At 47.7% G+C, this 22,938-nt stretch overlaps 1 protein-coding gene and 1 long non-coding RNA gene across 3 annotated transcripts in view; one reads left to right on the top strand and one right to left on the bottom strand.

The window, feature by feature from the left end:
- The window catches only part of SLC45A4 (solute carrier family 45 member 4), a 132,372-nt gene extending 124,109 nt beyond the window's left edge, over positions 1 to 8,263 (bottom strand). For both annotated transcript variants that reach the window (XM_083516695.1, XM_083516692.1), the window contains exon 1: positions 8,032 to 8,263. The gene's annotated coding sequence lies outside the window, so the exon portion shown is untranslated. The remainder of the gene's footprint in view (positions 1 to 8,031) is intronic.
- Positions 1 to 22,938, top strand: part of LOC310713246 — a 124,274-nt gene that overhangs the window by 1,866 nt on the left and 99,470 nt on the right. The window lies entirely within an intron of this gene.

Here is a 22,938-nt window from a genome sequence, read left to right as displayed (position 1 = left end):
TAGATGAGAATGCACCAGGAGGTGCATAGTTGGGACTCAGCTATACAGCAGCAAATAAAACGTTTCAAGTGTGTCACAACGTGCATGGTAAAACCGTGACACTAGATGGCGATGGTGAGCTATGGCAAATTCAATATATTTTTTTCAAAACTTTTTTTTTTTAAAAAAGCATTTTCACAACATTTTAAAAATATGTGTCTAGATTCCACCTCAGTTTCATTAGGTGAGAACTCTATTCATCCATTAGGAGAGGCCATGCTCTGGGCAGAGAATGTTTCTGGGCACTATTGAAGAGGGTCAGTTATAGCATCAGCTTATAGGAGCCAAGGGCTTATGTGGTCCAAGACAGGTGTTTGGGATGCAAAATCATAGAGTCATAGAATCTTAGAGTTGGAAGGGACCCAAAGGTCATCTAGTCAAACCCTCTGCAATGCAGGAATCTCAGCTAAAGCATCCATGGCATAGGGAAAAACCTGCCAAGGAAACTGAAAAATATTTTTATGTATGCAACAATGGCGGCAATAGTCTTAATAGCACAAGGATGGAAGAACGAGGAAATCCCAACCAAAGAACTGTGGCAAGAGAAATTGATGGACTATGCAGAATTGGCAAAAGTGACACACAAAGTACATGACAAGGATAACTGTGATTTTAAAAATGAATGGGAACCCTTTACAAAGTATTTAAGGAAACAACAAAATGAACTGGACTCCTTGGCAGGTTTTGAATAAACATTCACAAACTTCTTATTGATAACATCTAGACAGATAAATTAAGGATGTGTACAGTTTTGTAACATGCAGAAAATAACATATGTTGATAAACCAGAGAGAGGAGCGGAGGGAAGTCTGGGTGGGGTGGGGAGGGTGGGTATATTTTGGGGAGGGGGAGGGGGAAAATGGGGGGCATTAAGGATGATTTTTTTTTTTTGATAAAATGTTATGCTGAAATGTTATGTTACAGAAATTACGGGGGGGGGGGCACATCTTTAAAGTTGTTAAATGTTACAAATATTATGCATAAATGTACCCTTTCGACTTGACAGCTCAGGGAAGTTACCTAAAAATCATATAAAATCAACTCCTTTGCCAGTTTCCTTCATTCCACCACCAATTTGCTTCATTGGCCAAGGAGTTGGAAACCACTTGGTCCCTGCCATAATCCCTCAAGTGGGAAGTCATGTATTCATAGGAAGGTACTCATAGGTGTCAGTTGCTGGGCAAAGGCACTCCTCCGGACTTGCCCAGGTGCCAGACTATGCAAACCAAAGTTCTATTTTTCCTCTTGTAGTAGGTTCTTAGAATGTACTTCCCAATACATACAGTGGTGCCCCACAAGACGAATGCCTCGCAAGATGGAAAACTCGCTAGACGAAGGAGTTTTCCGTTTTGGAGGTGCTTCGCAAAACGAATTTCCTATGGGCTTGCTTCGCAAGACGACAATGTCTTGCGAGTTCCTGCGGGTTTTTTTCCCTCCCCCCCTTTTCTAAGCCGTAAGCCGCTTATCAGCTGATCCGATCAGCAGATAAGCCGCTAAAAGCCGCTAACAGCTGCTAATAGCGCTAATCCGCTAATCCGTCAATGGGCTTGCTTCGCAAGACGAAAAAACCGCTAGACGAAGAGAATCACAGAACGGATTCTTTTCGTCTTGCGAGGCACCACTGTAGAAACTTTTAAAAGTCCTTGTCACCCCATCCTCGGGGTTCAAAATTCCTTTTTGACCCTGTTGCGCAATAAACTTTGGTCTACAGGTGGCTGGACTCCTTCCTTTATTCCGCAGGGACCCGCGGGCTCTGCCCGACCAGCTGGGTGACTGAGCAGCCTCACACCTAGATTTTCCCGTAACAGTTTAGATCGGGGTAGTCAACTACTGCATCCTTCTTGATGGTAAAATTTCCTTACCTCCCACCAGTTCTCGATGGAAGAAGGATTCAGCTTGTGCCGTACAACCCCCTACCGCCCACCTACATTCCTGAAACGCCCACTGGTGGGCAGTAGGGACCAGGTGGACAACCGCTGGTTTAGACTGTCTTAGCTACATAATTTTAGTGCTAATAAATTCTTGCATCCCTTGCCCAGTTCTCGAAAGAGTGAGGAGTTCCAGGCGTGCAGGACTTACTCGCGTTGATTTCCTTTGGTGAAGAATATGAGTGGCAGCAGTGCAGAGGTTGGCTCACAAGGCTGTCTTGCCCACCCCACTCCAAACCTGCAGTTGGCACTGGGTGGGCTAATAATAATAATAATAATAATAATAATAATAATAATAATAATTTATTATTTGTACCCCGCCCATCTGGCTGGGTTTCCCCAGCCACTCTTGGCGGCTTCCAAAAATACAGTAAAATATCACAGATTAAAAACTTTCCTGAACAGGGCTGCCTTAAGATGTCTTTTAAATGTCAGGTAGTTATTTATTGCTTTGACATCTGATGGGAGGGCGTTCCACAGGGCGGGCGCCACTACCGAGAAGGCCCTCTGCCTGGTTCCCTGTAGCTTTGCTTCTCGCAATGAGGGAACCACCAGAAGGCCCTCGGCGCTGGACCTCAGCGTCTGGGCAGAACGATGGGGGTGGAGACGCTCCTTCAGGTATACTCAATAAATAGTTAAATCAATAAATAGTTAAGACACCAGGAATGCAGCCGCTTTTACTCAGTTCATCGGCAGGAGCACTGACTGGAGCCAATGGCCCAGTTTACCCAGATAGGCGACAAATGTCTCCATGCAGAGAAGGACTAAAAAAGTGCTTGCCGTCCATTCTAGCACAAAGCCACTTTCGAGCTAGGGAGGAGGTGGGGTTGTGGGCTTCCCTTCCCCACACTCGCAGGGGCTGGCTTCAGCCCCCGCAATACCAGGGAATCCTCAGATGCGTCGTCCCCGGGCCAGCCAATCAGCTGACCCGGGGGCGTGGCCTCGCTGTACTTAGGTCTGGCGTGGTCGAGGGTCTCCCTCTTTCCAGCGCCACAGCTATCCAGGTTTTCCCTCCCCTCCCACCCATTAGGCTAGGCTCTCTGACGTTGCTATGGACTTTGGTTGGTCGCCGACAAGGGGCCTGGTAGGAATTTTTCCAGTTGGCAGATTGGCACCAGCCACTTGCTTTTTGCCTACCTCATAGCAATCCGTCACAACTCCTCGGTATTGGTGGTTAGGCATTGGTAGGGGTTATGCAGATTGTTATGCAGATGAGGGGGGGAGTGCCATCACCTCCCCCCAAATTAAGGGTAGTCCGGTAAAGTATTCCGGGGGGCATGGCCTTGTCCTAAGCCTAGGGAGGTGTGGGCCCCCGCACAGTGACCCCGGGGGGAGGTCCTAGTTGACGTGCCTCAGCAGGACTCCCCCTACTGGTGGTTAACCCTTACTGGTCTTCAAGCAAGCAGGCTGAAGCCAGTTAGTTGTTAGGACCAATGCCTAAGCCAATCCTGCTCAATTCCTGTAATCAATAAAGTTGTGGCCTAATTTGACCTATTAACTCGAATTCTTGTGTCTCGTGTCTTTATTTCTGAGGGGGGAGGCGGGAACTCGCCACGCAAGCGCAGCCTTTCTGAGCCAAGCGTTAATGTGAGCTTAGCATTCGACCTTCCTCCCTGGGATATTTAATTCCTGCTCTTGAGAAAGGCAGTGGTGGGGGAGAGGATTAGTCCACTTTGCTGAGATCAGACCCATGTGTCTCCTTCAAGAAGAGACAGCCATGCCAACTTTGCTCCGAGCAAAGTGAAACAGGAGGGTGACTGATGGCCACCCGCCTGATCTTTCTCTGGCCCCTGCAAGCCCTCCCTGTGCCAGATTGGAAGTGCATCAACCCTTTGCAGCTGGCAAGCGCCTTTCTTATTTTCCGGAAGAGGTGCCTACAAGATAAGGAGCAGCTGAGGACACCACCTCCCCTTGTTTCATAGGTGGCTGTGGCGTTTGCCCTCCTATGTGTGTGACATCATACTGGGTTCATAGAGAAAGGGTTAAAAAGGTAAAGGGACCCCTGACCATTAGGTCCAGTTGTGGCCGACTCAGGGGTTGCGGCGCTCATCTCACTTTATTGGCCGAGGGAGCCGGCGTACAGCTTCCGGGTCATGTGGCCAGCATGACTAAGCCGCTTCTGGTGAACCAGAGCAGTGCATGGAAACGCCGTTTACCTTCCCGCCAGAGCGGTACCTATTTATCTACTTGCACTTTGACGTGCTTTGGAACTGCTAGGTTGGCAGGAGCAGGGACTGAGCAACGGGAGCTCACCCAGTCGCGGGGATTCGAACCGCCGACCTTCTGATTGGCAAGTCCTAGGCTCTGTGGTTTAACCCACAGCACCACCCGCGTCCCAGAGAAAGGGTTGACTAATTGTAAAATGACTAACCAATGGGAACCCAAGGGCCAGAGTTAACTGTGTATAAGGTTTAAGCACAGGGAGAATTTGTTGAGAGGAGTTAGAGTGGTTGAGAAGACAGTCTGGAGTTAGACAAGAGAGGGAAGGTAAGTCTGTGGGTTGGGCTAGTCTGGTGTGAGAGAGTGAGAGAATCTGTTAAGAGGAGTCAGTCAAACAGTTGAGATAATCAGTCAAAAGGTACAGTGGTGCCTCGCAAGACGAAAAGAATCCATTCTGTGATTCTCTTCGTCTAGCGGTTTTTTCGTCTTGCGAAGCAAGCCCATTGAAGGATTAGCGGATTAGCGCTATTAGCGGCTTTTAGTGGCTTATCTGCTGATCGGATCAGCTGATAAGCGGCTTAGCAGCTTAGAAAAAGGGGGGGGAGGAAAAAAACCAGCAGGAACTCGCAAGACATTGTCGTCTTGCGAAGCAAGCCCATAGGAAATTCGTTTTGCGAAGCACCTCCAAAACTGAGAACTCTTTCGTCTAGTTAGTTTTCCGTCTTGCGAGGCATTCGTCTTGCGGGGCACCACTGTATTAGGAAGGTATAGGCCGGTAAAGAAACTAAAGTTAAGATACTGACAGGAATATTATCTGAGAAACCATAAACTTATCAATGTTTGTAAAATAAACTTGTTTTTTTTGGTTCACTTTTAACAACTGACTGGACTCAGTGTTTTACCAGAGAGTAATGGGTTGATGGCAGCGGGGAAGTGATCAGAGTGGTTGCACAGGGATCAACAGACCGTTAAACATCCGGGGATCCTGTGTGATCGTCACAGTGGGCTGGCCCTGAATTAAGATCTACATTAGATCTGCTGCCCCTATGGAACCTTCTGCCTGAGGTGATTCCCTGACCTTGCCTCATGTGTGCGCCGGCCCTCAAAGCTACCCTCAGAGTCTAATTTGTAGGACAACTGGAAGTGGCAATGAGAATGGGAAGGCACTGCTAAAGAGGGAGAAGGGAGAAGGGAGAAGGGAAAGGGGGGAGGAGGAGGAGGAGGAGGAGGAGGAGGAGGAGGAGGAGAAGAAGAAGAAGAAGAAGAAGAAGAAGAAGAAGAAGAAGAAGAAGAAGAAGAAGAAAACTAACTAGAAAATAACAATGATAGTAATCATCATCATCACAAGTGTCATTCTTGGGAGCATGTTCCTTGCTCTTGACCTCCCAACCTTATGCACATCTCTTTCTTTCTTTCTTTCTTTCTTTCTTTCTTTCTTGCTTGCTTGCTTGCTTGCTTGCTTGCTTGCTTGCTTGCTTTCATGGCCATCATATCCCACCTTTTTCTTTACGGGTCTCAACGATTCTCCCCCTCCTCATTTAATCCCCCACAACAACCCTGTGAGGTAGCTTAGGCTGAGAGGCAAATGAGCGACTCAAGCTCACCCAGGGAGCTTCATGGCTGAGTGGAGATTTGAACCCTGGTCTCCCAGGTCTTAGCCCAACGCTCTAAACAATACACCACACTGACTCTCACTTCAAAGCTAGGTTACTGTAATATAGTTCACAAGGGGCTGCCTTTGGTCAGTCCAGAGGCTTCAGCTGGCCCAGAATGAGGCTGCTGATGGGAGTTCAGATAATATTGCACGGACCCTCTCTTGGCTCCCCTAATTGCTGCTTTGCTTCCAGCCTCAATTAAAAGTGCTGGATTTGACTTTTTAAAACCCTGCATCCCCAGCCAAACCACTACAAACTAGTCTAGGACCTTTCTTCCACACCTCCTTCAGATGCTGCTGCCAGCTGAGCTAAGGTGGGCTTACATGTAGGGGTTTGGAGCATGGGTAGGCAAACTAAGGCCCGGGGGCTGGATCCGGCCCATTTGCCTTCTCAATCCGGCCCACGGACAGTCCGGGAATCAGTGTGTTTTTACATGAGTAGAATGTGTCCTTTGATTTAAAATGCATCTCTGGGTTATTTGTGGGGCATAGGAATGCGTTCATTTTTTTCCTCTTCAAAATATAGCCCGGCCCCCCATAAGGTTGAAGGGACAGTGGACCGGCCCCCTGCTGAAAACGTTTGCTGACCCCTGGTTTGGAGTGTGAAGGATTTGGCCAAGGCTCCTAGTGGAAGTAAGCCCAGCCTCTTCATTCCTTACTTTCAGCGAAGACAATTGTATTTAGTCACACTTTTTAAGCCTCTTGCTTTATAATGCTAATGCTTCTCACTCTGTATACCTGAAGGAGCATCTCCACCCCCATCGTTCAGCCTGGACACTGAAATCGAGCACCGAGGGTCTTCTGATGGTTCCCTCACTGCGAGAATTGAAGCTACAGGGAACCAGGCGGAGGGCACTTTTGGTAGTGGCGCCCACCCTGTGGAATGCCCTCCCATCATATGTCTAGGTAAAGGGACCCCTGACCATTAGGTCCAGTCGTGGCCGACTCTGGGATTGTGGTGCTCATCTCACTTTATTGGCCTAGGGAGCCGGCGTACAGCTTCCGGGTCATGTGGCCAGCATGACTAAGCCGCTTCTGGCGAACCAGAGCAGCACACGGAAACACGGTTTACCTTCCTGCCGGAGTGGTACCTACTTATCTACTTGTGCTTTGACGTGCTTTCAAACTGCTAGGTTGGCGGGAGCAGGGACCAAGCAACGGGAGCTCACCCCTGAGTAATTATATAACATTTAGAAAACATCTGAAGGCAACCCTTTTGAAGGTTTGATGTTTTACTATGTTTTTATGTATGCTGGAAGTCACTCAGAGTGGCTTGAAGAACCAAGCCAGACGGGCAGGGTACAAATAAAATATTATTATTATGGGCCAACCGCATGGTTTAGCAAATAAAAAAAAGGAGAGAGGGTTTTGGGGCAGCCCCTCTGTGGTTTGTTGGTGTAAAAGGTGTCGATTCCTCACACCTGAAAGTCAACAGCACTTAGGTGACCAGATGCAAAGCTCCCCACACCTTGAATCCTTCTGCAGAACCAGCATTCATTTCATGATCCATTAACCCCATTTGTTTACCACCCAGCCGTCTAATGCGTGTGATAAAAGCCCATAAAAGGAACACGAAGCAAGCAGAGGAGCTCTTGGCAGGTGTCAGGCGGTGGTGGTGAGAGAAGCTGCAGCAGTGAAAACTCCCCCCTCCTTTTGCACTCCATTTGAACATTCAGCCATCGGACCCTCTGCACCGGGTCCCCTTATTCCAGCACTCAGAACCCCGCTCTCAATTTCACAGGTCGAAGAAACCTACAGCACGCTCCCATTGAGATGCCTGTGTGTGTTTACGTTCCTGCCACTCCGCCGTGTCCCATGTGACCTTGCCCAATTCATTCCGAACAGCCTTTATCTAACACACTCGAAGCTGTTATACAATATCAATAACGCAGCTCCGTTTGCCTTGCCTTGCACCAGCAGAGCTCACAGACGTCTGAATTCATCAGCCTTTCATCAGCCCTGAACGGCTGCTATATTTCGGAGAAGAAATTGTGCAAGCTGCTCCTTAAGTGCCATTTCCTTCTTCCTTTTTTTTTTGAAAAGTAGCAAAATATCAGTTCCGGCCAGTTCCACCATCTATGCTAGAAAACACACACACACACACACACACACACACACACACACACACACACACACACGTACAGCTCTCTCTCTTTTTCCTTCTGCCTCCACTCATCAACAAAACTGCTTCTGCTCACAGCTGATAGCAGGGGGTGGTCATGAGAAAGGTAGCTGGTTTTGCTGACTTACCCTTTCTCGCTTCTCTTCCCCCCCCAGCAGTGCCAGCAATCACAGTGAGGCAGCTGGCTGAGAAACAGGACCCCCGCTTCCTCTCCTCTCCAAAATCCAGTCCGATCCTGCGGCGCTTGCTTGCTTGCTTGCTTGCTTGCAAGTTCTTCCTCTCCCCCCACCATCGTATTGGGTACATCCACGGACAAGGAAGATGCCCTCCCCTCGCAGCCTTCCCGCTCCCCAACCCCCCCTCCCTGATGGATGAGATCAGCACATATTAAGATAAAAAGCAAAATTGCTTGCTTAATGTATGCGCAATGCTTGATGACCCCTAAGGTGACGACGGCATTCAAAGCCCGGTTCTGTCCTGCGACTCAATATTTGCCGATGTCCCTCGTTAAAGTAGGCTAAAAATGAATGTTGCAGGTCTCTCCTTGGGGGGCGGTGGTCCTCAGGCGTGTATGAAAGGGTGCGTAGCTAATTTGAGTAATGTCTAGTGCCATTAGAACTGACTGGCTTTCTGGCATTAAACTCAACTGGAGGCAGATTGCATTAACGTCTAGAAGATCGGGGTGTCTGAAAGGTCACAGGGCAGACAAGGGGATGGATACGGCCCAAGCATTTCCCTGCCAATGAGTGAGACATCAGTGGCATCCGAGTTATGTGCCCCCAACTCAGCTGTGGCTCTAGCTGCAACATGCTCTCACTGCTGGAGTTTGAAGCTAAGTATATATTGATGCTTTTGAATTCTGGTGCTGGAGGAGACTCTTGAGAGTCCCATGGACTGCAAGAAGATCAAACCTATCCATTCTGAAGGAAATCAGCCCTGAGTGCTCACTGGAAGGACAGATCCTGAAGCTGAGGCTCCAATACTTTGGCCACCTCATGAGAAGAGAAGACTCCCTGGAAAAGACCCTGATGTTGGGAAAGATGGAGGGCACAAGGAGAAGGGGATGACAGAGGGCGAGATGGTTGGACAGTGTTCTCGAAGCTATGAACATGAGTTTGACCAAACTGCGGGAGGCAGTGGAAGACAGGAGGGCCTGGCATGCTCTGGTCCATCGGGTCACGAAGAGTCAGACACAACTAAATGACTAAACAACAACAACAACAAAATATATGACACCAGCCACAGCCCATATGCAACCTGGAGTTTCTTCAGCAATACGGTTGTTTGATGCATTCCCGGTCAAACCAGCCACCATCCCTTTAGGAAAAGTAAGCTGAGGTGCGTACATCTGAAACCGCCATTGCACATGTGCAGATGAACAGGAGTTCGGGGGATTTCAGATCCTGGAAAACTAATCAGGTAACAGACATCTTAACCAGATAGGAAGAGCCCTCTTAGACCTTGCAGGATTTAGGGTGGCCGGGATCTTTTTTTGCATGTGAATCATGTGCTCTAGCCCTGAACCACAGCCCTGCCCTAATGTCACTCCATTTTCATAGAATCATAGAATTGCAGAGTTGGAAGGGACCACAAGGGTCATCTAGCAGCCCAACCCCCTGCAATGCTGTTATATACTGAGTTGAATAGGATCCAAACTGCAGCAGTCTGATTGGTCCTAGAACAATAGGATCCAAATTGCAGCAGTCTGATTGGTCCTAGAACAATGCAGCAGTATGATTGGTTGGCAGGAACCACCCAATCATGCTCCAGATATAAGTGAATCCACAACCTGATTGGCTTACAGTAGAATTCCAGGATTAGCCAATCATGTGCAGCCCATTGTGTAAATAATGTATATAAAGCAGATACTTTGAGGGGACATTCATTCATTCCTCCTCACCACTATGAGCCGAATAAAGAGCATGAAATCACTTTGCGACTCTGAGTATATTTCAAATGCCATTATCTTTTGCCCAGCATGGGGTTCGAACCCTTAACTTGGAGATCAAGAGTCTCCTTTTCTACCAACTAAGTTATCCTTTCCCCTTCCACTATGCTGCCCTGATATTCTTGCAGTCTGCACAGTCAGGAGTTGACTGAAGGCAGCGTCGCCTTGCCAGTCCATGGTCAGGGTTGCTCCGGATAACAATACCTTCTGTGTCGCAGCTGTGCCTTTCCAAGCAGAACATGAGCAAAATACTCCCTGGGCATGTTAAAACACGACCAAGCTGCAATTCCCGCATCTGCGAGCAGGGAGAATGGGTTGGCTGCATTTGCCAATGCCCAGGGACAGAGCAGCACTCTCTCTGCAGCGCTCTGGCTGATTTCTCAACAACCTGGCTTGAAGAACAAGGAACCTGGATCCCCGAAGCCTGGTTTAAATTGAGTTTTGGGATCGATGACGCCAGCGCTAGCTTGTGTATGAATGAGCTATTGTCAATGTACTGAAAAAGCAAAACCTAAAATAGAAAATGCATTTAACGAGCTACGTGCTATCAAATCCTAACCTCACAGGAAAGCCTTCTCTATCAATTGTTAATTGTGCAAATGAACCAGGACAGGTCCCCTTTGTAAAAACAGAACAAAACAAACAAACAAACAAGGATACACACACACACACACACACACACTGTGTGTGTGTGTGTGTGTGTGTGTGTATAGATGTATAGATATGGAGTCCTGCAAAGTGGCATAGCTATGTTGCAAAGCTAAACATGCCAGGCAAAACTAGGTGGAGCCACTGATATCAGTCAGTCAGTTTTATTGCACATAGCCAAAGGCTGCCACAATGTACACGGAATCATTCAGCAATTAAAAGAAAATATGCTGGATTAATACAAAAAACTTAAAACATTTACATTATCAAGACATTACCTACTCTAAACAGAGCTATAAAAGTACCTTAATATACAGGTTAAGACATTAAACAATAAAATTTATAGGCTAGAATCATCACATGGCCACTAATATATTAAAAAAAAATGTTAATTAATACAATGTGCAATTATTTTCGGAGTTTGGTAAAGATAGAATATATATTGATGTAGATAGGGTCAAATAAATTCATCTCCTTTACAGTTGGTGGCTATCTTGGCTATATAATTTGCTCTAATTTTCCTAGCGGCAATTGCAATGAGCCACTGATATGAACTTCGCCTTTTGTACAGTAGGCTTTCCCCACCATCCTCTTCTCAAGCAAGCCAGAGCCATTATCAGAATTCAGGGGCACATTCCAGGCAGGCAAAAACCACTCCAGCACGGCTGGTGTCATGATTCTTGCAACACGGCTGGGTTCGTGTTTGGCCTGGCAGGCCCAGGTGCAGGAGGAGGAAGAAACAGAGGGGTGGTGGTGTTAAACAGTGGGAACCAGGGTTGGAGGAGTGGGGTCTCCCCACAGTGCCTTGACCTCAGGTGCTTTGTAAGTGGGAGCAAGGATATCAGCTCTTTTCCCTGGAGCAGAGAGCCTCAGTGGAGGCTGGGGAGGGCTGCAGACAGCTGACAGCAGACTGACCAGAAGCCTAAACAGGAAAGTGCAATAGAGCCAGGCCTCTGTGGATGGAAACGTGTTCGCAGTCCTGACATACCCACAAGAACAAGCAAGTTTCGTGAGTGAGCAGGCCATGGATTTCTGGGAATGGAGTTGATAGATGACCTAACCTGAGGAGAAAACAGCAAAGACCTGATGAAGAGAGCACAGCAGAGGTTATATTTTCTGAGACTCCTCCGGAAAAACAATCTCTCAAAGGACCTGTTGATGGCATTTTACCATTGTACTGTGGAGAGCGTATTAAATTATGGTCTGTGTGTGGTTTGGGAGCTGCATGGTCTGGGAAAAAACAATGCTGTCCAGGGTTATAAAGACTGCGGAGAGAATAATTGGGTGCACTCTTCCCACCTTGGATCAAATCTACGCTTCCAGGTGCCATAAGAAAGCGGCAGAGATAGCGCAGGATAGTGCACACCCCGGAAAAGATCTCTTTCAGCTTCTGCCTTCTGGAAGAAGATACAGGGTTATGAAGACTAGGACTAGCTGCCTGCGAAACAGTTTCTATCCAAATGCAATTTTGGTTTTAAACGCAGAATAAGGAGTCTCTATGGGAGTATATTGTATTTTAAAATGGGGTTTCAGAGTTTTTAGGGGTTTTTGAATGTTTTATGTAGATTTTCAATTTCATTGTTCTGTGTGGGACAATGACAATAAAGATATTGTATATCGTATGCCTTGTCCCCAAAATCATGGTGGGCGAGGGGGGGGAACTTGTTAGGATGTGTTCATTCTTCTTCTTCTTTTTAATTATTTTTATTGGAACTTTTATTTACAACATAACATAAACCCCCCACCCCCCCAATACAGAAATCCACCCCCATTAAACGTGAACATAACATACAATGAGCATAACATACAACAATACAAACAACCAAATAAAAGACTTCCTTTATCCTGTATCTGGCCTCCTTATTTACTTCTTATAAGCTGTTTCCTTTATGAATAATTATTAAGATTTTTCTAATTATAACTTAAATATCCACAAAGTCTCCTGCAGACATTAATCGAAACAAGTCCAGGTATGTATTTTAGGGCACTGTTTTGTGAAGTATTCTCTGCATTTTCCCCGTGCTTTTTGAAACTCTCGTCTAGTGTGATCTCTAATTGCCTCTGTTAATCTAGCCAGTTCAATATACTCTAACAGTTTGTCTTGCCATTCCCTTTTTGTTGGCACAGTTTCTTTTCTCCCAGTTTTTAGCAATTAGGATCCTTGCCGCTCCTGTGGCATAGAGGAATATTTTCTGATCTTCTCTTGCTATACCTGTCGGTTATCCCTAGTAGGAAAGCTTCTGTATTTTTCATAAAGTTATATATATATATTTTAAGCTCGTCATATACTATGTTCCAGAAGCTTTGGATTTGGACGTGTTCGTTCTGAATTCCTTGCCTGCTCCCTGAACTCTTGAATCACAGTTCCTGAACTCTATGTCTGCTGCTGAGCCTGTACTAAAGGTAAAGGGACCCCTGACCATTAGGTCCAGTCGTGGCCGACTCTGGGGTTGTGGCACTCATCTCGCTTTATTGGCTGAGGGAGCCGGCGTACAGCTTCCCGGGTCATGTGGCCAGCATGACTAAGCCACTTCTGGCGAACCAGAGCAGTGCACGGAAACGCTGTTTACCTTCCCGCCGGAGTGGTACCTATTTATCTACTTGCACTTTGACGTGCTTTTGAACTGCTAGGTTGGCAGGAGCAGGGACCGAGCAACGGGAGCTCGCCCGGTTGCGGGGATTCGAACCGCCAACCTTCTGATCAGCAAGTCCTAGGCTCTGTGGTTTAACCCACAGCACCACCCGTGTCCCTGAGCCTGTACTATTGTCTAAATACAGATCTCTTGCTTATATGTATGAGCCTTTGTCTTGGGACCGTTGGTAAGGAATGTGGCTCAATGTGTGTGTAGCTTGGGGAGAGTCCTGAAAGCCAGACAGAGAAACCTGGAGAGCTGCCATTGGTCCATAGGTCCCTCTTTCCCAATTTCATAGAATGATCGAATTATAGAGTTGGAAGGGACCCCTGGGGTCATCCAACCCAACCCCCTGCAATGTAGGAATTCATTTATTTACTTACTGCATTTACATACTACCTTTGCTACAAGGAACATAAGGTGTGGCAATCATGATTCTCTTCTTCCCTGTTTTATCCTCACAACAACCCTGTGAGGTAGGTTAGGCTGAGAGGCTGGTCCATGGTCACCCAGTGAATTTCGTGGCCGAGACGGGATTTGAACCCTGGTCTCCCAGGTCCTAAGGGACGTGGGTGGCACTGTGGGTTAAACCACAGAGCCTAGGACTTGCTGATCAGAAGGTCGGCGGTTCGAATTCCCGCGATGGGGTGAGCTCCAGTTGCTCGGTCCCAGCTCCTGCCAACCTAGCAGTTTGAAAGCACATCAAAAGTGCAAGTAGATAAATAGGTACCACTCTGGCGGGAAGGTAAGCGGTGTTTCCATGTGCTGCTCTGGTTTGCCAGAAGCGGCTTAGTCATGCTGGCCACATGACCCGGAAGCTGTACGCCGGCTCCCTCGGCCAATAAAGCGAGATGAGCGCCGCAACCCCAGAGTCGGTCACGACTGGACCTAATGGTCAGGGGTCCCTTTACCTTTACCTCCCAGGTCCTAGTCTGACACTCTAACCACTATACCACACTGGCTCTCTGGCCAGCCCTGCTCTAAAGCAGATCCTTAGTCTGTAATAGCTTTCAGATGTTTTCCCTCCAGAAGCATTTATTCCTTTTTGAACCTTGTGCATATTCTGACTGCTGTCCACGAAGCACCCTTAACCTCCCTCAACTCGCCCAGCCTTTCCCTCCAGCGTCCTTGTGGTTCGCTGCTGGAGCCCGACAGAAATATCACTGCAGCTGCAAAGAGAAAAAGAAAATCAGAATTAGTTCCTCTATGGGAGCTGGGGCTTAATCCTATAATCAGCTGAGAAATTTTCATCCTTTGTGCTGCCATGGTGACAGTTTGAAGCTTAACCGTTTTGGTGCTAATTAGCAAGCCTCATCTGGGTACCTCTCCATAGCTTGAAAACAGGCCTGCGACTTGCAGAGAAGTCACAGGGCGTTTGGTTGAGGGCTGTTTCTTGGTGCAGTGTCAAAGGGGATCTCTCTCAGTTTATTGTTTTTGCGCCAGAGTTTCTAAGCAAAAAAGTAAATGCATTTTAAAAAATACAGTTATACCTTGGGTTACAGACGCTTCAGGTTGTGTTTTTTCAGCTTGCAGACCGCCAAAACCCGGAAGTACCGGAACGGGTTACTTCCGGGTTTCGGTGGTTGTGCATGTGCAGAAGCACTAAATCACACTTTGTGCATGCGAAGAAGCGCCAAATCACAACTCATGCGTGTGCAGACACGCAGATGCAGGTTGCGAACGCTGTGGGTTGTGAACGTACATCCTGTATGGATCACGTTCACAACCTGAGCGTCCACTTTATACTGAATTGTTTTGAGTTGGGGAGAGGGTAGTAAAGGTAAAGGGACCCCTGACCATTAGGTCCAGTCATGACCGACTCTGGGGTTGCGGTGCTCATCTCGCTTTATTGGCCGAGGGAGCCGGTGTACAGCTTCCGGGTAATGTGGCCAGCATGACTAAGCTGCTTCTGGCGAACCAGAGCAGTGCATGGAAACGCCGTTTACCTTCCCGCCGGAGTGGTACCTATTTATCTACTTGCACTTTGATGTGCTTTCGAACTGCTAGGTTGGCAGGAGCAGGGACTGAGCAACAGGAGCTCACCCCGTCGCGGGGATTTGAACTGCCGACCTTATGATCGGCAAGTCCTAGGCTCTGTGGTTTAACCCACAGCACCACCCGCGTCCCTTACAGACTGCAGGAAGAGACCCATAATTCCTGGTTACCCTCCAGTTTCTCATTTTGGAGCTGTCCTTGGTACTGCAACCACCAGCCTTCCTTGCTGCCTCGACACCCTCCCTCTGGGAACCTAATCTTGTACTCTCTGCATCAGTGTCTCAAAGGGCCATTAACTACAACAGGTGAATGTGGTCCCTTATATGGGAGAATAAAGGGATGCAATCAGACACACCCCTGGGGCAGAGCCTAAACCCTCCCCGCCCCCTGCTGATGCCACCCATTGAGAACCCAGCCTGCTCCGTCTATTTGCATAGCCCCGCCTCTCCCCCTGTGCTGCTCCACCCGGGCTCTGGTTTTTGGTCACACTTTGATGTGACAGTGCGTCGGAAGAGAAGACTGGGAACTGGCTTTGACGCAGGCTAGCTGACTACTATACAAATCTGGCAACCAGATGTTGAGATGCTCACCTGACCCCCTAAAAGCTCACCTGTGTTGGTGCAGAAGCTGATCATTCCTGACCAAAGCGATGCAGTGACGGGGAAGCCTTTTCAGACGGAGGGCTATGCTCCTCCAGGGGCAACCCTGAATTCATTTATCCATTTATATACCGCTTAATCGCCAAGGTGTCTTCTAAACAAGTTCACAAGTATAAAACCAATTGCAATAAATATTAAAAACACATAATTAAAATACGCAAGGAAACAGTTCCATTGCAAGGTTGCGATAAGCCATCCATGTTTAAAATATACAACGAAAGAGCCTGTTAAAGCAGCACAGCTATTAAAAGAATTGAAACAGCAATTGAAACAGGAAGCTCAAGTCAGGAGATCAGGGGAATACTTGATCAGGGGCAACTTCTGCCACATGTATGGGGTGAGCAGGGCAGGAGCTCTCTAGTAGGCTACATTCCAGCCATGCAAAACATCAGAGGTTTCTATATGTATAACTTCTCCCCTGCCTAGGCAAGCATCATGTCAGAGAAATTTCCCTTGTGGATTCTACTACTCCAAACTCCTAATTAGTGAGATTTTATTCTGCAATGCATTACCGGAATGAGTACAAGAGTCCGTAAGAGCATTTCCAATAGCACACACCCTGTGCAGGAAGTATATACACAATTGTCAAGGGCGTTTCCCTGCCAGAGGAATGCACACGGCAGATAGTTAAGTATTTATTGTCAGAGATAACGCTTGCAGTCGTTTCTGCAGCTCTGGATATCGATGCACAACAACAGGCAGCTATTCCCAGGTCTGTGATCTATGGAGCAGCTGCAGCAACAGGCGATCACTCCAGCAGTTTGTGTACCTTCTACCAATGGGATGCACACATGCAGGCAGAGACTACGCCTGCGTGGAAGTTGCCTCTGCTCTTCCCACTTCAGCTCTCTCCTGGTCCTGGGAAACAGTGGTGCAGGAGAGGGTGGGCAAGCACCCAGTCCTTCCCTTGCGTGGCCTTCTCTTCCTCCAGCTCTGAAGCTTCCCCTTCCTCTGATTCTTGCCTCCTGGCTGGTACAGGGCCCCACAAACCACTGCCCCCCTATCGTGAGTCAGACGCCAGCCCCACTTCCCCAAATGAATACTCATCATCCATTACCAGTGCTGGATTTATGTATAAACTAAACAAGCTATAGCTTTGAGACCCACTCTCTTGGGGCTCTCCCCCCCCCCCAAAAAAGAAAAAAATACTGGATGTACATTTCCAAAATACAAAATAAAAATAAAATGAAATGAAACCTACATAGAGCAACAGTGGCAAATGGTTTTAGATACCTAGTAGGTCCATAAATTACCATATAGCATATATTAAACAGTGACAATTTGTTGTTGACAAAGGACAGCTGGACAAATAAAGGGCCCCATTGCCTTCAGTAGCTTAGGGCCTCATCAAACCTAAATCTGGCCCTGTCCATTACCCTCCCCAATTTACCTCTGGCTACTCCCACCTCTGAGAGACACCCACAGAAAAGGTTCCCTGAGAGAACATTGGGCTGGAAAATGTTCCCCACCCTTGCCTTATAGAAAGAACAACCAATATTTGTGGATGAACATCCTTCCAAAACACAACTTGTGCAACTGCGGTGGATAGACACCAGCGGGCGCCTTGTGAACGGGATCAAGAAATGGGAGCAAAAAGGAAAGTTATTTCACTGTACAATCAGGTCAGGAATGGTGAACCTCAGGCTCAGGGGGCAAAAGTTGCCCTCTGGGCTGTGATCTATGGTGCAGCTGCAGCAACAGGCGACCTCTCCTCCTCCAGCAGTTAATGTGCCTTATGCTTCAGACTGAGATACTCAGCATTCACCATCCATGCAATCTTGGAAAATATGGATGTCCTGGTTTATATTGATGCATCACTACTTCTTTCTCTTGCTATTGATTATTTGTATGCTTTGGATATGGTAATATTCAACACCCTGTGACGGCACTTTTCTGTTTGTAGTAATACTAATGTTGTTGAGTCATTTAGTTGTGTCCGACTCTTCGTGACCCCATGGACCAGAGCACGCCAGGCACTCCTGTCTTCCACTGCCTCCCGCAGTTTGGTCAAACTCATGCTGGTAGCTTCGAGAACACTGACCAACCATCTCGTCCTCTGTCGTCCCCTTCTCCTTGTGCCCGCCATCTTTCACAACAACAGGGTCTTTTCCAGGGAGTCTTCTCTTTTCATGAGGTGGCCAAAGTATTGGAGCCTCAGCTTCAGGATCTGTCCTTCCAGTGAGCACTCAATGCTGATTTCAAAAGCATCAATTCTTCAGTGATCAGCCTTCTTTATGGTCCAGCTCTCACTTCCATACATCACTACTGGGAATACTAATACTCATACAGTGGTACCTCGGGTTACATACGCTTCAGGTTACAGACGCTTCAGGTTACAGACTCCGCTAACCCAGAAATAGTACCTCAGGTTAAGAACTTTGCTTCAGGATGAGAACAGAAATCGCATGGTGGTGGCACAGCAGCAGCGGGAGGCCCCATTAGCTAAAGTGGTGCTTCAGGTTAAGAACAGTTTCAGGTTAAGAACGGACCTCCGGAATGAATTAAGTATGTAACCAGAGGTACCACTCTACTAATACAAATGCTAATAATGCTAATAATAATAATGCTAATGTTAATGCTAATGCTAATAATAATAATAATATGAAGCAGCAGCAACTGAATTTTAAACACACACACACAAGTTGTCACAGTTAAGTATTTGAGGAGGGGGTGAGGGAGGCATGTGACATAGGGAAAATCTTTAGGGGCAAACAGAGAGGACTGGAGACCCACATTTGACCCTGGGGGCCTGAGGTTCCCAACCCCGATGCAAAGGCAACATCATCACGAGCAGCAGAGCTAGGATTGGAATCGCTCAAACTGCCATTATGACTCATTGACAGCAGTGCGCTGTGTTGACAGCTCACTCAACTGTCTTGCTGTTGCCCTGCAGTGAAGGGGGGGGCGGAGGGAAAGCACACAAACACACACCCTTGTGTTTGTTTAATGGTTTTAAAAAAGAGTAATTATTCCCAGCCCAAGAGTTCATTGTTTGTTTTTGTTTTCGCATGTGCGTCTTTCCCCCCCAAACTTGCTCCAAACCAGTTTTGCTTGGCACATCCCAGTGAGGAAAACAAAAGAACCCATTTATCTGGGTGCAGCAATGTTAAATATAGCTCCTGCCACAGTGGAAGCATGAAGCCTGAGTTCACCCCACAACTGCAAGATGCCTCGAAAAACCCCAGGCCTCCAAAATGACAACAAGCGGTGTTTCTGTTCAGAGAGCCTGGATCTCCTAGATGTTTGGGGTTTATGTCAGAGCAGATTTTTGTGTGAAAGGAGATGGGTGGATGACCCAGACACACTGCCTCATGTGCATTACGGGGCACATGTGGGAGCAGGCGCTCATCCACGTGGTGCAATGCTTGGCTGGGATGACGTGCCCCAGATTACTGTTGTGTTGAGCGCTGTTGCATTTGCAAGCCCCCAGAAGAGGCTGCCATGAGAACAGGAATGCAAGGGAAGATGGGCCTTTGTGACTATCTAGCAGCCTGTCAGAGAGTGAGCTGGAAGTATATCACACCGTTCAAAGTTGGAGCTAACTCGTTATTAGCCAAAACACCATCTTCACATAATAATAATAATAATAATAATAATAATAATAATAATAATAATAATAATAATTTATTTGTACCCCGCCCATCTGGCTGGGTTTCCCCAGCCACTCTGGGCGGCTTCCATAGAAACCAAAAAACACTAAAATATCATACATTAAAAACTTCCCTGAACAGGGCTCCCTTAAGATGTCTTCTGAATGTCAGGTAGTTGTTTATCGTTTTGACATCTGATGGGAGGGCGTTCCACAGGGCGGGCGCCACTACCGAGAAGGCCCTCTGCCTGGTTCCCTGTAGCTTTGCTTCTCGCAGCGAGGTATCCGCCAGAAGGCCCTCGGCGCTGGACCTCAGTGTCCGGGCAGAAAGACGGGGGTGGAGACGCTCCTTCAGGTATACTGGGCCGAGGCCGTTTAGGGCTTTAAAGGTCAACACCAGCACTTTGAATTGTGCTTGGAAACGTACTGGGAGCCAATGTAGGTCTTTCAAGACCGGTGTTATGTGGTCTCGGTGGCTGCCCCCAGTCACCAGTCTAGCTGCCGCATTCTGGATTAGCTGTAGTTTCCGAGTCACCTTCAAAGGTAGCCCCACGTAGAGCGCATTGCAGTAGTCCAAGCGGGAGATAACTAGAGCATGCACCACTCTGGCGAGACAGTCCTCGGGCAGGTAGGGTCTCAGCCTGCGTACCAGGTGGAGTTGGTAGACAGCTGCCCTGGATACAGAATTGACCTGCGCCTCCATGGACAGCTGTGAGTCCAAAATGACTCCCAGGCTACGCACCTGGTCCTTCAGGGGCACAGTTACCCTATTCAGGACCAGGGAGTCCTCCACACCAGCCCGCCCCCTGTCCCCCAAGAACAGTACTTCTGTCTTGTCCGGATTCAACTTCAATCCATTAGCCGCCATCCATCCTCCAACCGCCTCCAGGCACTCACACAGGACCTTCACCGCCTTCACTGGTTCTGATTTGAAAGAGAGGTAGAGCTGGGTATCATCCGCATATTGATGGACACCCAGTGGTGTCCATCAGACTTGGCTGAGTGCCCAGGCCAATGAGCACAGTAGATCATCCCTGGTAGGTCTGGCCCCATGAAACTGAAAGTCTCCACCTCCCCATATCTGTCTATGTCCCCTGCTCTCCAGGGCTTCCACCAAGCATTTGCAGACGACGCCTGTGTGCAGCCAACCTTTCCTCTGCCCTTTTCATGCCTCTTCTGGTTCTGGGAGACAAGCTGGGTGGGGAGGGGAGCTTGTTGCAGTGTGATGGGGAGAAACCCATGATTCTTCACCAGCCAGACTCATCTCTGCCTCTTGACCTCCCTCGTCCCCCTCACCTGCTTCCACTTCTGCCTCTGATTCTGGACTTCTCTGCCACAGACTCTCCCTGCTCACTAAACCCTGTTATCTCTTCAGCTTCCTCCTCCTCCCTGTCTTCTTCCTCTTCTCCCTCTGACCACTCACCATCGTCCTCCCACCACCAGTCCCTGGGCTCTGAGCCTTCATCCCTTGGTGGTTCCTCAACTGGTTCCTCTCACTGTTCCTCTATATCCAACCAGTCCAGGACAGCCAGACTCTCTTACTGTTTGAAATCTCTTCAGACAAGAGCCCCCCCAATTTTTTTCATTGATTTCCCACATTTATCACAAAATGACATAACAAAGAAACACAAAACACACAACCAAGAAAAACACATTACGCAAAAAGAAATTATTTCTTCCAATACCTAATTTTCACAACATTGACAAGTGACTTCCTTGAATCCCCTCTAACTGAATTTCATTATAGAACATTTAGTAGTAGTAAACACTAAGGACTGGAAGATTAATAAAGGAGAAGAGATTAGTAAATTAAAGGAGTTAATATTATTAGAAATATGAATTTGGAGAACTGTTATAAACAGGCAGGATGGTTTAGGCGTGCAGAGACATCACCTTGTCGACAGAGGTCCATATAGTAAAAGCTATGGTTTTCCCAGTAGTGATGTATGGAAGTGAGAGCTGGACCATAAAGAAGGCTGATTGCCAAAGAATGGATGCTTTTGAATTCTGGTGCTGGAGGAGACTCTTGAGAGTCCCATGGACTGCAAGAAGATCAAACCTATCCATTCTGAAGGAGATCAGCCCTGAGTGCTCACTGGAAGGACAGATCCTGAAGCTGAGGCTCCAATACTTTGGCCACCTTATGAGAAGAGAAGACTCCCTGGAAAAGACCCTGATGCTGGGAAAGATTGAGGGCGCAAGGAGAAGGGGACGACAGAGGACGAGATGGCTGGATAGTGTTCTCGAAGCTACCAGCATGAGTTTGACCAAACTGCGGGAGGCAGTGGAAGACAGGAGTGCATGGCGTGCTCTGGTCCAGGGGGTCACAAAGAGTCGGACACGACTAAACAACTAAACAACAACAACAACAACAACAACCTAGGGTTGCCATCTTTGGTTGGGCAAAATAAGGGACAGGTTGGGCAAAATATGGGACATGTCAGCAGAGGAGAAGAAAGCGAGGCAGAAATAAGGGACAATCATCCCTTTTTATAAGGGACAAGTGGCAACTCTATGCCTCACAGCTCATGGAGGTCTGGTTTCCATCCTCCTTTATCCCAGCAAACCTCCTGCCAAAAATTCAGGCCTCTTGTAAAACAACATTTTCCCCTGTCACCTCACACCCTTCCCTGTCACCCTGGCAACCCCTGTTTTGCACAGACCTGAGAATCTTATTTAATGTGTTAGATGCCAGGCCATTGTTTCATAATGGCTTGCAATCAACCAGCCCGGCTAGGCTGGTTTGAAAAGGACAAGGATTCCCTGTCCGGCACAGTTTTGTAGCTTGTACTTTACCGTCGTATCCCAAATATTAGCTCTATTTTTGGCCCAGTATACCTGAGCGTCTCCACCCCCATCGTTCATCCCGGACACTGAGGTCCAGCTCTGAGGGTCTTCTGGTGGTTCCCTCACTGCGAGAAGCAAAGCTACAGGGAACCAGGCAGAGGGCCTTCTCGGTGGTGGCACCCGCCCTGTGGAACGCCCTCCCATCAGATGTCAAAGAGATAAGATGTCAAAGAGGGAAGTTTTTAACGTGTGACATTTTAATGTACTTTTAATCTTTGTGGGAAGCTGCCCAGAGTGGCTGGGGAAACCCAGCCAGGTGGGCGGGGTACAAATAATAAATAATAAACAATTATTATTCATTAATTGATTTGGGTTTTGGGGGGGGGGGTTCCTTCCCCCAAACTTATAACAAGATGAATTAATACTACTACTACTAATTAGTAGAATTAATACTACTACTACTACTAATCTGGGACGCATGTGGCGCTGTGGGTTAAACCACAGAGCCTTGGACTTGCCGATCAGAAGGTCAGTGGTTCGAATCCCTGCGACGGGGTGAGCTCCCAATGCTTGGTCCCTGCTCCTGCCAACCTAGCAGTTTGAAAGCACGTCAAAGTGCAAGTAGATAAATAGGTACCGCTCCAGTGGGAAGGTAAACGGTGTTTCCGTGTGTGGCTCTGATTCGCCAGAAGCGGCTTAGTCATGCTGGCCACATGACCCGGAAGCTGTACGCCGGCTCCCTTGGCCAATAAAGCGAGATGAGAGCCACAACACAA

The sequence above is a fragment of the Podarcis liolepis genome, assembly GCF_965112155.1.
Source record: "Podarcis liolepis genome assembly, chromosome: 8".
Taxonomy (NCBI): domain Eukaryota; kingdom Metazoa; phylum Chordata; class Lepidosauria; order Squamata; family Lacertidae; genus Podarcis; species Podarcis liolepis.
This window is presented reverse-complemented; position numbering and strand designations above follow the sequence as displayed.